The sequence below is a fragment of the Carlito syrichta genome, unplaced genomic scaffold (assembly GCF_000164805.1).
Source record: "Carlito syrichta isolate Samal-C Ts95f unplaced genomic scaffold, Tarsius_syrichta-2.0.1 Scaffold128113, whole genome shotgun sequence".
Taxonomy (NCBI): Eukaryota; Metazoa; Chordata; class Mammalia; order Primates; family Tarsiidae; genus Carlito; species Carlito syrichta.
The window spans coordinates 409,019-426,181 of NW_007072209.1; positions in this window are offsets into that span (position 1 = coordinate 409,019).

Sequence of the window (17,163 nt, forward strand, 5' to 3'; positions counted from 1 at the left end):
GCTCCTCTCCATGTTGCTAGCTAATACTTTTGCGTGTTTTATTTGCATATTGTGATCTTGGGTATGTTTTATTTTGCCATAAAGAAAATGTAATTCTTCCACTATTACTATCTGACTTATTTGTGTGATCCATAGCTAAAAAATTGGTGCAGGGATAATATTATAGAGTCTTCGAAAGGATTCAAAAGGCTAATTCATTTAAAATTTTAGAATAACACCTAGCTCATGTTAAATCTTCAACTATTAGTTATCACCATCAACATCATCATCATTGCTCTTTCAGTTATTTAATCAGATTCCTCTATGTTTTTAGAGCTTCTGAGTCTTTGGCGTCCTTAGAAAGATTTACTCCATGTAAAATTATTGAAAAACGTTTTTTAAATGTCTTCTGTTTTCAATCTAGTTGTTCTCAAATGTCTTTATAGTTTGTTAACTTTATCTGAAATGTCATACTTAAAACATGGTAAATTTTCATATTTTGGGAATCTCATTCTGGACTCATTATTTTGTTTCTTTTATTGGCCCATGCTTTTGTTTACTAATGAAAATATACTTTAATAGCTACTATTTATTCAGTATTCTTGTTTTCTTCACTCGAAATTTAATCATACTACAAAAAATTATGTTAATTATTCTGTAGCAATCATATTACATTTCTAGATTAGCTTGGGGAGAAATTATGTATTTATATGTTTAGTCTTCAAGGCTAAGAGCAACCTTGGGCTTATAATAGTCTTACTTCAATTGAACTTAAAAGTTTTTTCACATAAATCTTATGCATTTCTCAACTTTAATTTACTTTTTTTTCTTATTATAAAGTGAGATAGCTTTGTTTCATTGCATCTTTTAACTGGGTGCTATTCAAATCTAAGATTTTGATTGTTATTCAAGGATAAGTAGATGAAGGCCTTCAGGTCATATCCAACCCTCTTTCTATTTTTTTATTGTAACTGACTTTTTATTGGGAAATGTGTTTCTGTATGGTCTGTGGTTGCTCTAATGTTACAAAAGCAGAGTTCCGTGTTGAAACAAAGATTATATGGACCAGTAAGCCAAAAATATTTAGATCTGGTTCTTTAGAGAAAAAGATTGCTGACCACTGTTTTCATTAATTTTATAACCATTGAATAATTCTAGATTTTCTACTAGTTTTTAAGATGATTTTCTTGGGTCACTCTGAATATGAACATATTACAAATAATAAAACACACCCTACTCCCTGTTAGTTTATATATCTCACATTCCATTCTCTTGTTTAATCCCATTGTTTAGTACTTCAATAACAATGCAAAATAATGGTGGTGATAGTAAAAATATTTTTGCTTCTAAATTGAATAAAATTTTATCTAACATTTTGAAATTAATCATAATATTTGGCTTTTAATACTTACATTAAAGTATCTCTATGTTACTACTGTATGAAAGTATACTAAACTTTCTCAAATTAGAAGTTTTTTAATCTTATGAAGTTCATTTGGACACCTAAAGAGAAAATCATACCTCCTTTCTCCCTTCACTATTCAATATGGTGCAATATATTAATAAATATGTTAATTATTTTCATTGTTCTATTAGTACTAGCCACTAGAATTAGGCAAGGGTAAGGAATAATAGGTATATAAATTATGCTAGTTTGGTAAAAACTATTTGGAACTGTCTCTGTTCCTCTATGCTTTCTATTAACCAAATATACAGTCAATTTTGTAAAATTGCCACGAAGACAGTTTAAATAAAGACATGTTTCCTGATATTAAGGTATAGATTTTGTTATATATGTATTATTATATTTCTATTTCCTGGTGGTTTGCTAGCAATTTTCTTTAAACCACCAAGATTAGATACTTTTTTTGAGAAACATTCCATTAAAAGTATTCTCAATTTCCTCAATGGATTTGTAATGTTTAAATTGTTTACTTATGGGATAAAACTTATTATAGTTAATATTATTATAAAATATAAAATTGATCCATGCTTTCTGATCCTTTGCAAAGATTGGAGGAAGATAGTTTTTTCTTTCTTTCTTGACTGTTGTTTCTTCCTTTTTTATTTCAAAATGCATGTATTTATACTTTATTTTTTTATTAAGTTAACTAACTGATTATAATATTGTATTCCCTCCCAAATAGCCAGTTTTTAGGTTATGTACTATAACTATTTCTTTTAAGGTCTACTAAACATTAATTTATGTTCCTCTCTTAGTCTGTTTCTTTCATTTCCTTTCCTTATATTTATTGTATTGCTCTCTTGCTAATTTTTAAATTGAGAGTTTAATTCATTTATTTTCACTCTTGCTTGTAACATAACTTTCTGCTGAAAGAGAATGTAATCATAAATGAGGTTAAAACAACAAGAGCATTTATTATCTCACACAAGTCTGGAGGTAGGATGATTCCACAGCTGGTTCAGCAGCTTGGTGATATCTTTAAGGAATCCCCTGTATTTTTTATCTTTCTGACCTATCATTCTCACCTTATCAGTGTTCTCATCACTCCTATTTTCTAGGTAGTTCCAGTAGTTTTCAGCTCCACATGCAAGTTTACCTCTATCCAACAAAGAATTTGCTATTTCTAAAGTGTGGAAAGCAACTTCTCCAAGCAGGTAATTAGGAAGTCGAGGAATGTTGGTTGGCAAACTACCGATATCTGCCACACTTTTTAAAGTTTAAAATATGCTGTTATTATAACACTGAACATTGCTTTAGACATTTCTTATTGGTACTGATATATAATACTTGCTTATGAGTTTTTGTTGAATATTTGTGACTTCCAATTTTTGTTTCCTTATTTGAAGAATTTTAAGTGTTTAAAACTTATGTATATTTGTGTTTATTTCTTTTTTTTTTTTAACTGAGAAAGCAGAATTTATTGAGGACAGAAAAGCTCCCACAGCAGGAGGGGACCCGAAAGTGTTGCCCTGGTGTTTATTTCTTAAATACAACATTTTCTTATTGTTATTATATTATTACAGTATGAAAAGACAATATGGTATGCTTATTTTAATATTTGAAGAGCTATAAAAGACATTTATTAATGTGTATGATCAAATATACAGTCAATTTTTGTAAAACTGCCATGTAGACATTTCAAATGAAGTTATGTTTTTAGATTTAAATCTGTAGATTTTGGGATAAATCTATTGAGTCCATTCAAACTTGTAGTTAAAGAAATTGATAGATGTCAACTAAAAATGCTACATCAGTTACAGATGTTTTATTCTTTTTTCATTCTTTCTGTTCTTGTTGATCCAAATTTGACCTTCTTTTAGTGAATTATCTTTCTTTTTTTTTGCATTTTGCTAGTTAATATTTATTTTATTCTTGTTAATTTATTTGAAATCATACATAATGCACTCTTAACTTCTGTTTCTGAGAAGTCATATTTTTTTCTAACATCCTTGGTTTAATGTAGATTTTTAAAAATGTGTTCTTATTCAACATATAACTTCCTAATATTTTTCTTGTTAATGTTTTCATTTATTTATTTTTTTAACTTCTTTTTTTGCAGTACTTTTGCATATGTCCTATAATAGTTATAATAAGTTATAATTCATCTTTTTGTTGCTGTTGTTTTTGAGTCAGAGTCTCACTCTGTCACCCAGGCTGGAGTGCAGTGGCACGCTCATAGTCACCACAGCCTAGTTCTCCTAGGCTCAGGTGATCCTTCCGCCTCAGCCTTCCAAGTAGCTGGAACTACAGGTACACACCACCATGCCCAGGAAATTTTTTGATTTATTGTAGAGACGAGGTCTCACCAAGTTGCCTAGGCTGATCTCAAACCCCTGGAATCAGGCAATCCTCTTGCCTCGGCCTCCCAAAGTGCTGGAATAACAGGCTTGAGCCACTAGGCCCAGCATAATTCCTCTTTAAGTAGGTAAATGCCTTTTAGGTCAACATTTCAAAGAGATTTCAGTCATATGTAACAAAAATGCCTCTAGTTAATTTAAGAAGAACCAATTTAAAGTAAATTGGAAGATCTGAAGGAATGGATTGATAGGCATTATTCCATGATAAGCAACACAAAACTGACCCACCAGTGGAGTTGCTACTTTTTGTTTCATGCTGACTTCAAGAAAACACCACCATTCAAAACATAGATCATAGCTGGGTGCAGTGGCTCAGCCTGCAATCCCAGTACTTTGGGATGCCAAGGCGAAAGGATTGCCTGAGCCCTGGGGTTCGAGACCAGGCCGGGCAACTTGGTGAGACCTTGACTCTACAATAAATCACAGAAATCAGCCGGGCATGGTGGCGTGCGCCTGTTGTTCCAGCTACTTGGAAGGCTGAAATGGAAGGATCACCTGGGCCCAGCAGGTCGAGGCTGCCGTGGCCATGAGCAGTGTGCCACTGAATTTCAGCCTGGGCAACAGAGTCAGATTCCAACTCAAAAACAAAACAAAACAAAGCAAAAACAAACAAACAAACAAAAACCATAGATCATTATGTGGCTCCAGTTCTTACCTCTAGAGCCATTCCATTCTATACATTCTATACAGATGTATACCAACACAAACTAAATGTCCCACATTCTGCCTCTTGACACCCTGAATGCTAGGAACTAACACTGAATTTTATGAGGGGGTGTGAGGGAACATGACCTAGCTTGACAGCAGAAAATATTAGAAACAACACTTCCTCATTCCAGATGCGTATGAATGCATCTAGTTGACAGAGTGTACATAAATTCTAGGTTCGTAGCTACAAGGGAGCTAGAAAATAGGACTTTTAGCTTTCCAAATTCTGAAGTACAGAAGAGCAAACTAAAATGATATTGAAACAAGTACTGAGTGCCAATTAAACATATCTTCCACAGCCAAGCTTTCATTAAATACAGTGAGGAAGAAGGATCCAGTAGATGAGTTGAGGCAGTAAGCATCCTAGCTTTAGATCCATAGAACTAAAATTATTTTTCCTTGTTACTGAATGCTGAGAGTATTTTTCACCTACCATTAGCTATAAATCCTGACTCTCAGTGAAGTCAGAATTTCACTCATCCTTTATATGGTGATTTTTTTTTCTTCCAATACCCCAGTGAGCTATAATACCAGCAACTATAGAACTTTATCCTCACCTGTTATACTTTTGGGCACATCTATGATGAAAATATGCTTTCTCTCAAGACAACTTGTTTGTCTAACTCTTCGATCATTACTTTTCCCTGACATTTCTTGGTATCATACGGGTTCTGCCACACTTCTCTACCCTGTCCCTGGTTCATGGTATTATGGTTCAGTAAATAGACGGTCAGTTTAGTAGACAACCAACTTGTGAACAGCCATGCAAGATAGATGTCTGATAATTGAAAAGGCATGTAGCCGGGCTCAGTGGCTCAGCCTGTAATCCTGCGCTTTTGGGAGACTGAGGTGAGTGGATTGCCTGAGCCCGAGGGTTCGAGACCTGCCTGGGCAGGTGAGACCTCATCTCTACAATAAATCAAAAAAATTAGCTGGGTGTGGTAGTGTGTGCCTGTAGTTCCAGCTACTTGGAAGGCTGAGGCAGAAGGATGGCCAGAGCCCAGCAGGTCAAGGTTGTGGTGGCCGGGACCGGCCACTGCACTCCAGTCTGGGCGACAGTGAGACTCCAACTCAAAATTAAAAAAAAAAAAAAAAAAGTCATGTATCTTATTTGGGGACTTTGCCTGACCTGGTTTAAATTTTACCCAAATTCATTGGGGATTAGTAATTTGGTTTGCTTGGTTTGTTTCACCAAGTTTGAGTTTTTACTTTTGTATTTGTCCATGATTTTTTTCCCTCTTTTATCTTAGATCCACAATTTTGATTCTCAATTGTTTTCAGGGAAGGAAGTGAACCAATTTTATGTATCTATTTCCAATCTTATTAACTAATCAAGCAGGCACATTATAGATAATTTAACCTATAAGGAAAATTTATAAAAAGCAATAAAATGTATCAGGTTTTCCTCTTATCTGGTCAAAAAGTATGGGCACACAGATTGCTGAAATGATCTAGCACGACTCAGAAAAAGTCTTAGAAGACAGTTTGTTTCCAACTTCTTTATTTCATACACTAGGAGACTGTTAAGAATATATTGTTTGTATTACGTTTTGTCAATTGGCATTTCAGGACAGAAGAAAACTCAAACTTAAAAAGCATGTAAAGACAGTATTCTTTAGTTAGGAGCAAAAATATGTATAATATACATGCCAAGAAGACATCTGAAGCAGAATTAGTTGAGTCTGTAGATTCAGAAACAAAATGGTTCTAATAGCCAGTTGTTCTATTATCTTTGAGTAAAACTGGTTTGATCCCAAAATATGTTGATGACCTGAGTCTCATAAAGATAAGTTGAACATTTATAAAGTGATCCTGTGGAAAGGAACTGTGCATGAAAAATAGCTGCTGTGATCGCCAGTCTTTTTAATTTCTTTAAACAAATCAGTCTGTATCAGCATATTCTTCATAGCAATATCAAATTCTCTGAATATGTTTGGGACAGAAATGGAAAATAAGCTAATATAAAAAGGGGTATTAGAAAGAACAGAGGAAGATATTGTGGGCATAGGACTTCTAAAAAGATAATTTTTCAACTATGTGCTTTCTTAATACCTGGAATAGCCACAAAGGAATGATTAAAGAAACCATACCTGATCTTAAAAGCATAATGCATCCATGTTTATTTTTGATTATGTGAGCAAGGGTATCCCACAAAGAAATTAGAATGAAACATATAAAGGCATGGTTGATAAGATGGACACTTAATAGGAATGCTCCTGATAGAGATTTTAGCTTAGTTTAGAAGATGTGCAGAAACTGATTTCCCTCAATACTGCAAGTAAGTGTTAAAATCTCCCATGTTAGTCAATTACAGTGTTCATTCTCTTACTGTTTTCAGCCTGTGGGCAGTGAAGGTGGAATTAAAGAGCAATCACCTTATAAGAAGAGCTTAATGTAGTTTACAACTCTTATTTATATCATCTTCTTAAATGCTGAAATGCTTCATTCAATATAGTATAGCAAAGACTATTTTTATAAGTCTTGCTTATAAAACTGCAATCACTGTGCAATTAAAATACCACTGCAATTAAAGTGTGTGTAATGGAACATTCAGAAATGTACACATGACTTTCCTTTATAACCACCGAGGGAAACATTTCATATTCAAGTCTTCCAACTTATAAGATTCATTCGACTAACAAGGGAACTTCTTTATTCACACAATAGCTTTATAAACACACAGGCAGACACACACACACATCTACTGTAGGATGTTATATGTTTATAAACATCCAAATGAAAATTTCAAAGTTTATATTTTCAAAGTTTGAATTGCTATATGAAAATAAAATTCATTTGTTAGTGTTTTGAGATTGTTCTTTTATAGCTCTTTTTTTAAAAAATGAGAAGAGAAAGTGAGCAACCTCACTGCACCAGCATTATACTAATTGCTTTATGTGAGTTACCTTGATTGAGTCCCAAAACAGGTTGGCAAAATAGTTCTTTTCTTTCAGTTTTACAGGAGAGGAGACTTAGGTTCAAAGAGTCAAAGTCACTTGCAGCTAATAAGTTTTAGAACTGGAATGCAAACCTAGGTCTGTCTAGTAGCAAAATCCTTCTTCCAATATAAATTCCATTCACCAAACATTTTTTATACTATAAGAATATGCAGTTAATGTATTTGGAAATGTTTTCTGGTTATTAGGCAGACTCTGTGTGGAAAAATACCTCATGCATTTTGAATGTGCTTTACTTAAATATGGACAGAAACTTAAAGATGATCTAGCTTCAAATTTTTATTAAGAAAAAAATATTATTAAGATCCAGGAGGTTAAGGTGATTATCTCAAGTTCTCAACAAGTGAAAAGGCAGAATCAATTTCAGACACCTAAAGAACCTAACAACCAGCTTGCTGTTTACTTATTACAACATGCTAAGAACCTTTGGTTTTTTGACTACATAAGTATTGTCAATGCCAAATGTTGGTCATGAATATTTCAAAGTATTAGCTCAACAAATATAACTTGAGTAACTGAGGCAGTGAGGGCACAAAAATTATTAGACATTCATATGTTGATCTCCTAAATAATCTCATTTTCCCTTTATATAATAATAAAACTTACTTTACAGGGTTGTTGTGAGTCTTAAATGAATTAATTCGTGTAAAATTCTTAGAACAATCGATGACATATAGTTAATTGTTAAATATTATTATTACTAATATCACCAATTTAACCCTCATACTCTCTACATCTTTGCATGTATATGCTGCCTATCTCCCCTGTAGAGATGCAGTTCTATGCTCTAAAGCTGTTTACAAAACAAAAATAAGTGTAGCAGAGGAGTCACAAAAATGATATATTGCATTTGATTTTTTAAAAAATCAAGTTTAGATTTGAAAAAAATGCATTTCAAGATTAAAAAAAACAAAACTTTAAAGACTGTGGTGAACAGCCCCAAAGTTGGCCCTTATGAGTCCTACTCTCTTATATTTCATGACCTTTTATGATACTCTCCCCTTGAGTGTGGACAGGACCTATAACTCACTCTAGCCATAAAATATGGCAAAGGTTAAGGAAATTTGCAAATGTTATTAAGATCCTAAGCCATTCCATACTAAAACAATCATAAATGATATTATCCTGGGTGGGTCTAACAATCAGATGAATCCCTTTAAAGGAACTATGTCCTCCCTGTCCTAGCTTGGTGAAGTAAGTGGCTGTGTTGACAAAGCCCATGTAGGAAGGAACTATGGGGTAACTCTAACACATAAAGACAACCTCTAGTTACAGAGAGCAAAAATCCAGGGCCCTCAGTCATACAGGTGCAATGAAATTAATTCTGCCAACAAACTGAAGGAGTTTAGACACAGATTCTTCCTTGGTCAGGCTTTCAGGAAAAAATATAGTCCAATAGATATCTTGGTTGAAGTCTTGTGATATCCTGAGAAAAGATTAGGGTTCCTGACCCATAGAAACCATGAAATAATAAATATGCGCCATTTTAAGTTGCTAAAGTGGTGGTAATTTGTTACAGAGTTTAGAAACTAATATGCGGTTATGTTTCATTTCGTTTGTCCTTATCTAAAGCATAATGGTGTTGCAGACTAGAGGAAAAGAATGAGGCAATTTAATATGGACAGAAAGGAAAGAATAGCTCTTTGATTTACATGTTCGTGAACAAAAATTATGTAAAAAAATCCTTCAGTTTAGGCAGCAATTTTCTTGTCCTTAAAACAAGCAAGCAAGTCACCTGTGACCAAAGATTTCTCTATCTTTAGTCAATTTCTTTCCCTGAAATAACCTCTCTTAGTTATTTCTGTGGTTGAACACAATGAAGAATTGTTTCACAATCTACTATTCTAAGGACAACACAGGATTGTCCAAATGCTTTCATATAAATGGTATAATTTGAGTTTCATAACAATTTTGTGTGGCATAAACAAGGAAAAGTGAAATTCTCAAATTCAGGGGGCATAGTTATGAACTCGTTGGTTAGCCATGGTTCTGAAAGTATCAAAGGCCCTCAGAAAATGATCAGATGAATCAAGATTTAATTTTTTCAGCTGAATAAATTATGGTTTTAAGAGAATAGATAACTTTCTCAACAAAGCCTGTACACAGAAGTACAAGAATTAAAACTGAGACCATTTGCAACAGAGGCCATAAGTCATTTTGTATGATGGCATTGTACCTCTAAAAAGGAAACACATTTAGTTATTAACAGCCATTAACCTTTTTGCTCAAATTTGCATCTCCTCTTAGCAGAGAACCCTGAAGGAAGAGGTGCAAGGAGAGATGAAAGGAAATATCATGTGTATGGAGTGCCTTTCAGCCTGTGGAATGCCTGGAATATTTGAGAAGCAGCAGGAAGGCAGTGAATGCCTCTGGGTAGAATGTGCCTTCTGACAAAGGGAAGACAGGTTGGAAAAAGACATGTTAAAGTTTTAAAGGAAAATTCCCTATTCATTACTTTTTCTAGCATGGTCTTTGAAACTGCAAAGCAACAATTGTCTTTTTGAAAATGGGTTTCCAAAGCTTTGAAAAATAATCTTGCTTTATCTTATTCTGATGTAACCTCAAGTAATGCTTTATCATTTAAGTCCGTGTTTTAGTGAATGTACTAAATTGCTTTGGAAACTATACCATTAGATGTTGAAGAAAATAACAACTAAAGTTGAGTATCAGTAGCATTATCATGCCCTCATGAATATGAGGCCGTTTGTGTTGTGTCAACCTAAGGCTTCTTATTCTTGTTCAATGTAAACATCTGTATTTTAATCTTTTTCATGCACAAAGATAGTGGTCTTTTAAAGGAAACAAAGTTTTCCTTAATTCAGGAATTTAGTAGTATTGATGCTTATCAGTCAAAGATCATCAGGAAGCATACAAGGATTCACCACTTGCTGCAACAGGGAAGACTGTACAGCATGATGGTTGTTAGAAGGGACTTCTTAAAGGATTTGGGCTTGTGGTGCTTTTGAAAAATTTTCAGGAAGTTGACATTTGGTCTGGATTGAGTGTCGTCAGAGAGCAGAGGCAATTAGGTGACTGGTTACTCTAATAGTTTTTATTCAAGAGGTGTGAGAATTGAAGTAGGATTGTAATTGGGTAAAGAAGCAGCAGCCATTCTTGTAATCTGAAAGAGAGGTAATTTTGGACAATATTTATTTTTGGTTGCACAGTGTTTTTGCTTCTGTCTAAACTTAGACATGATGATGAAGTGGCCATGTTTTTGGCTCACACAGACTGACTCTACTGATGTCAGTCTTCTCTGAGTATTTGTTTATGTTCTTCGAGAGAAGATCATAGCCAGCTACCAGATGACAGCTGTCAGGGAAGCTTTTTTTTTTTCTTAGTAGGCATCCAGGATGTTAATAGAGAACAACCCTTCCCTTATTCTCAGATATTGGTTCAGGCAAGGCTGATGCTGTTACTCTTGGTAAGGATGAACATTTGATTTACGTATGGCTGATGAAACTTCTGTACCTCTTAGTCCACAGTGATTGGTTAAGAAATGTATACTTGATCCACAGTAGGCAAATAGCAGCCGACATCCCCAGAACTTTTGCTAAAGATAACTGGAATGAGGTGTACTTATTTAATAAGACCATTTATGCCTAGAAGTTATAAAGGATTAAGATATTTTTGCTCTCTCTATACCAAGAGTTGCTAGTCCTAGCCTAAAGCAATTGGCATTCCCGCTAAACATAAAACAAGGCTTTCTTAAACTGTTCATTTTCTTTACTAAATTTGAACTGAGAACATCTACCTCAGAAAATTGACAACTGTTCATTTGTCTTGCCCTATATGTCTTGTTTTTCTTTTTCTACTCCTTTTCTCCCAATGACCTGAGTATCTGTAATGCACAAAGCATCAGCTTCCTGCTAATAAGGCATGGCCAGCTCATTTCAGATGGACACTCCTACCACTAGACAATAAAGGCTTTCTTGTTGTTCCTCCGCTTTGGAAGTCGTTAGTTGAAAATCTTTCATGAAGGTGCTGGGGACCATTTTATTTCTATATCGGAAGAGCTTTCTTAAGAAGTAAATAAAAAGGAAAGCAGAGCCAAAACATGGACAAAAAACATATTATAATAATGTTATTTAAACTTGTGAATATATTCTCTATTTTAAGTTAAAAGCACATCTGAAATTCTTAGTTTCATGAATTCATAAATAATTTTTTTGGTTAAATAGCCTTTTTTTCACTGGGTTTGAATGAATGCACTTCTCCCACTCCCTCACACAAACATTTTCAGGTACATGAAGTATCTCAAATAAAACCAGATTTAGGCAGAAGAGACTTTAATTAGAAAGAAAAACAATTGTAAAAGGAAGAACATTTTAATTTCAGAAATCTGCACCTCAAAATCAGACAGACTAGGTTTTTCTTTTATAGTATAAAGGAGGGGCATGCAGAAATAAGCATAATCTTTTATTTATTCTGCCTCAGCCTTCCAAGTAGCTGGACTACAGATGCGTGCTATCCCTGGCTATTTTTTTATTTTTTATTTTTTGTTTTTTATTGTAGAGACGAGGTCTCGCCAAGTTTCCCTAGTGGATCTCGAACCTGCGGGCTCAAGCAATCCACTCGCCTCAGCCTCCTAATGTGCTGGGATTACAGGCTGGAGCCACTGAGCCCGGCCAATAAGCATAATCTTTTAAGGGGAAGTTGGATATGCCTAGAAAAGTGTCTAGCTGTAGATGGCTAATTCCCAGGATAAACTGATAAAGTAAACACATTTCACATTTCAGTGTTTGCTAAGGTATTGGTGCAATCAGAGGTCAGAGTCCTGTAGGAAAGAGAGAAGACTAAATCAAGTTTGGTCAAGACAAAATGGGTGGTAAGAAATGGATAATTGTGAACACTTGGACAAGTATAATATGACAGTCTGAGGTTCTGAGGATGCACCAGTGTCTTGGTAAAAAAAAAAAAAAAAAAAAGATTCTTTAAAATTTTGTTATTTTAGGCTGCCAATTAAGAGATTTAGTGTTTAATGTTCGGTTTCTCACATTTAACAGACATATCTGTTCCTACGCAATAATACCTGTTTTATGTGTTATCCTTTCCTACAAGATAGTGTAATACAACTTAAACGTTGATTCAGTGAACAGTGGGAAAGAGAGTCATCAGTAAAAATCTATGTCTTTCTAGAGAGAGAGAAGGATAGGGGTTTATTGTTTCTGTTTCAATCCACACTGCAGTCTGCTTCTCCACCACTACCTGACTTCTCTTTGATAATCTGAGCTCCAGAGATTCAGTCCCGCCATTAAGGGGAAAAGAAAATGCCCCACAAATTTTCCTATTAAACTATCTGTCTAATACCCCATTTCTGCTAACTTAACCTGTTTATATGTTGAAGTTGGTGAGTGAGTAGTGTTGTGAGACTGGTGTTAGAATACCTTCTTTAAAAGTCCTGTGTAGATGGTTTTCTCCTACTTCCGAATGGGAGAATATTTGCACTTATTTTCTTGTGACCTCAGACACATATGATGTCAATATAACTCCATTTAACATTCTGTTTTTATGTTTCTTATATTACTAATAGACTATTCATAGAAAAGTCAAAAAAGGTAAAGAGAAACTAAAAAAATTAAAATTCAATTATCAGATACAATATTTTTAAAATTCTACAGCTATCGAATATGTACAGAGTACCGTGATAAGAACAGGAGAGAATAAAGGAAAAAGGTTTCAAAGAAAAAAATATTCGTTTACATTTCATTTTTATGTGTCAATCATTGGTTTTCAAAACACACTTTTTATATTATTAAATCTCAAACCTACATCATTAATAGTAAGAATGGTATTATTGAACTGCACATTATTGAACTGCACATCAACATTACTCATGTTGAAACAATGTACTTTTCCTTCAGATCTACACACACTGAAAGAATGCTTTTAGGATGTGTATCATTCTTATCTACCAACCCAGAGCTATCTTAATAGGCAAACTAATGAGAGATTTGCCATGAATTTTTTATTTAACTCATAAATGATGACCAAAATTTCTGAATCGTAACAGGGAAAGAAAACACTTAGTTTCTTCATAATAAATAAAAGGACATGTGACTTAGTTTAGCTAAAAAAGTGTGAATTTTTTAAAAACTGAAACATTACTATTTAATATCAAGTAGTACTAAATAAAAATCAGCAAAAATACATTTAACAAATAACGAAAATAATACCTATGGAAATATAAATTGTTTTATCAGATATTAGAGCCCCTAAAATAGTTTTGTTTCAGTAGAATGTTCCTTAAACATGTTCACTTAGAATGAGGAATATGTTACTATTGCCAAAATAATGCAGAATTAATCTGTGCTCCTACTGCCATTCCACATTTCAGGCTAAAATTTAAGGCAGGTCTTTGCTAATGGATGAAATTTTTATGTTAGGGTTTTCCACTGGGAAGAAGAAAACTTAGAGCTTAATTAGCAGACTCTAGCCCCAATTGTGTGTATTTTATATTATGCATTTCACAATTACTTCACATATATTTGACATGTTCTAATTCATTAAAACTATAGAGTTATGTATACAAATAAAAATCAAGACATGGAGGAAAATTTTTTCCTGTATATTTGTGGCTATTTCTATTCAATAATGCTGCAAAATGAATTAGAAATGGCTGCAATATATATTAATTGCCTACCTCCTAAGAGACAGGCATAAACATTTATATAGGATAAAAGTGGAGATTAAATGGAACAATCCACTTAAGCTGTCATCAGCACATCATCAAAAACTCATTCTGAAGTTGCCTTATCACCTGGGCAATACTATTCCTAAACAAACTAAGACGTGGAACACTGTATTAGGTTCTATAGGGAGACATGCCTGCTTTCAAAACCCCAATGATCATTTAAGATGTAGCAAGTTTATGAGAACAATAGATGAGCTGATTGTATTGAAGATGCTGTACATGGTCCTTGGACCCTAACTATGAAGTCAAACAAACGTCTTTTCTGTACCTTTGTTTCTGGTTAAAGGTAGTGTATCATAAAAACAATCAAACAAACCAAATGAAAACATACATACAAACAAACAAAACCCATCAACTTTAAGTAGACAAATCTGGGGTTAATAAAAAAATCTTGGTTAGTGGATCGACAACTAGGAATTATTTTTATTCTCTCTGAACAACAATGAAAAATGAAGAAGTTAACCATCTTCTAAAACGGAATTATGCAAGCATATGTGCCTGACACATATTATAGGCATTTTATAAATGTAGTTCTTATTACAATGCATAGAGTAACATTTGTTAGCAAATACGTAGGTGGAGAAATGGTAGTGTATATGAAGGCACAAAATAACTTAATTTTGAAAACTAACTGAAGAGAATAAAAAGAAGTTAAAATATTAGAGTATGTAACCAGTTCTAAAGTAAGGAAAGAGGACAAAACTTACATTTCAAACTTAGATAATATAACTTAACAATTTTAATTGTATTGACAATGAAATTACAGTCTCCACTTCTAAAAAGAAAGTTTAAAAGGTTGAATAAATAAGTATAAAAAAGAACAAAACTTATATGTCCAAATATAAATAGTATATTGTAAGCATGAGTATGCCTCCTTATAGACTCTAGGCAGAATTTCTCTCCATAGAACCTAGTGTAATTAAAAACATATAATGTGAGGTATGATTTGAACATAAATTCCAAGCCTGCACTAGAAGTTTAACCAACTCAAACATTTTCTTCTTTCCATCTAGTTTTAGCTCATGGTCTAAGAAGAAAATTCATAGTGTCCATGTAGATAGTGAAGAAAGTCAAATTGAATTATATCACATAATTTTGTTGCCAGGAGACAGTCCAGAGCATATTTCCCCATCCAGGATTTAATATCTGTATACATGCATTTTTCAAAAAATATTTTTGTATGCTGAATCAACAATAATAGAGAAAACAGATTAAGCTGGAAATTGTATTAAATTATAAAAGGAGGAAAAGGGTGGAGAAGAAAGTAAAAGGAGAAAGAGGAGAAAAGAAGAGAAGGAAAAAGAGGACAGAGAGGAGAAAGAAAAGGAAGGAAAGAAGAAAAGGAGGAACACATGGAAGGAAGGAAAGAAAGAAAGAGGGAGGGAATAAGGGAAGGAGGGAAGGAGAGAGGGAGGAAAGGAGGGGAGATAAATCAGGCAACAGAGAGAGAAGTGGAGCACACTTTAGAAATACTATTTTTAAAAAATAAGCAATATAACTAAAATGTATATACAGCCCTCCATAGTTTCAAATGTCAAAAAAAATCTTCATCTATGAAAATGAGGTTATGAATTATGATATAATGAGATAAAAAGAAAATAAAAAGAACGAGTTAAAAAGAAAACTTCCAGAACTAAGGAATTAAATAGAAAACTCATAGAAATTTTAAATGTCTACAAAGTAGCAAAGAACAAACCCAATACTTGAGAAGAAGTGAATCTGTGGCCTAGAAGTGAGGATTGGTAAAGTTGCAGAGAGTAAACAGAAAATACCATGGCTTGCTGAAAAAAAGAATTGAATGTTTTGAACAGAAAGTAAGTGTCTTTAAAAATATTACATAAGGATTCCTTTTGATGATAAACAACACAGTATTCCGTATGAAAGAGTTCACTGTGCACCAAGACAATTCATAAGGATTATTAATGGTAACATATATCTTAGTGAAATTACCAAACAATAAATAGAGAGTCCTGTAAATTGGGCCACTGAGTTGGGGAAAAATGCTAAGATGAACTAATATTTTTCTTCAAGAACATTAGATGTAAGAAGTAAAAAGAACAATATGTACCGAATTTTTTAAAAATAACATTTAATTTTTCCAACTTAAAAAGGTTATGTGTATTACAGAAAACTGAAAGATGCAAGAAGCAAAAAACACAAAAGCATTCATAACCACAAGTAGTTTATAGTTATAAAATGGCACGTGTGCAGGTGGATCATCAACAGCAGGTTTCCCACAATATTCCATATGAGGTCAATACCTATGTGCATTATTCATTTTTTGGCTTATTCTATGCTATGTGATATAAAGATATTATTGAAAATGTCCAGAAAACCTGCAAATACCCCCGTAGAAAGCAGTGATAAGAAAAAATAGAAAGTATCTGTGTTTGTCTGTAACACAGAAAGTCAAGATATTGGAGAAACTGGACAGTGGTGTTACTGTGAAATATCTTACAGAAAAATATTGTGTTGGAATGACCACATCAAATGGCCTGAAGATACAGACTGATAAACTAGTGAAGTTCTATGCTGAAAATGATGAACAGAAGTTAATTAAAAACAGAAAAAAATACTGCATAAAGCTAAAAATGATCTCAATTGTACACTGAAAGAGTTAATTCTTCAGCATTGCAATGAACATGAGCCACTTAACAGTATGCTGATCGTGAAACAAGCAAAGAGCTACACGAGGAACTGAAAATTGAAAGATATTGTTAATATTCAACAGTCTAGTTGAAGAAGTTTAAGATAAGACACAGCATTTACATTTTAAATGTTTGTGTTGATAAAGCATCTGCTGATCACAAAGCAGCAGACATATTCATTGACTAGTTTGCCAAGGTCATCACTTAAGAAACTCTGATGCCAGAACAAGTCTATGATGATGAAACATCACTGTTGTGGCATATTTATTGCCTTAGAAAAACAGCCCCTACAGAAATTAAGGATGCCAAGGATAGAATAACTGTGCTGGGATGTGCTAATGCAGCAGGCACGCAT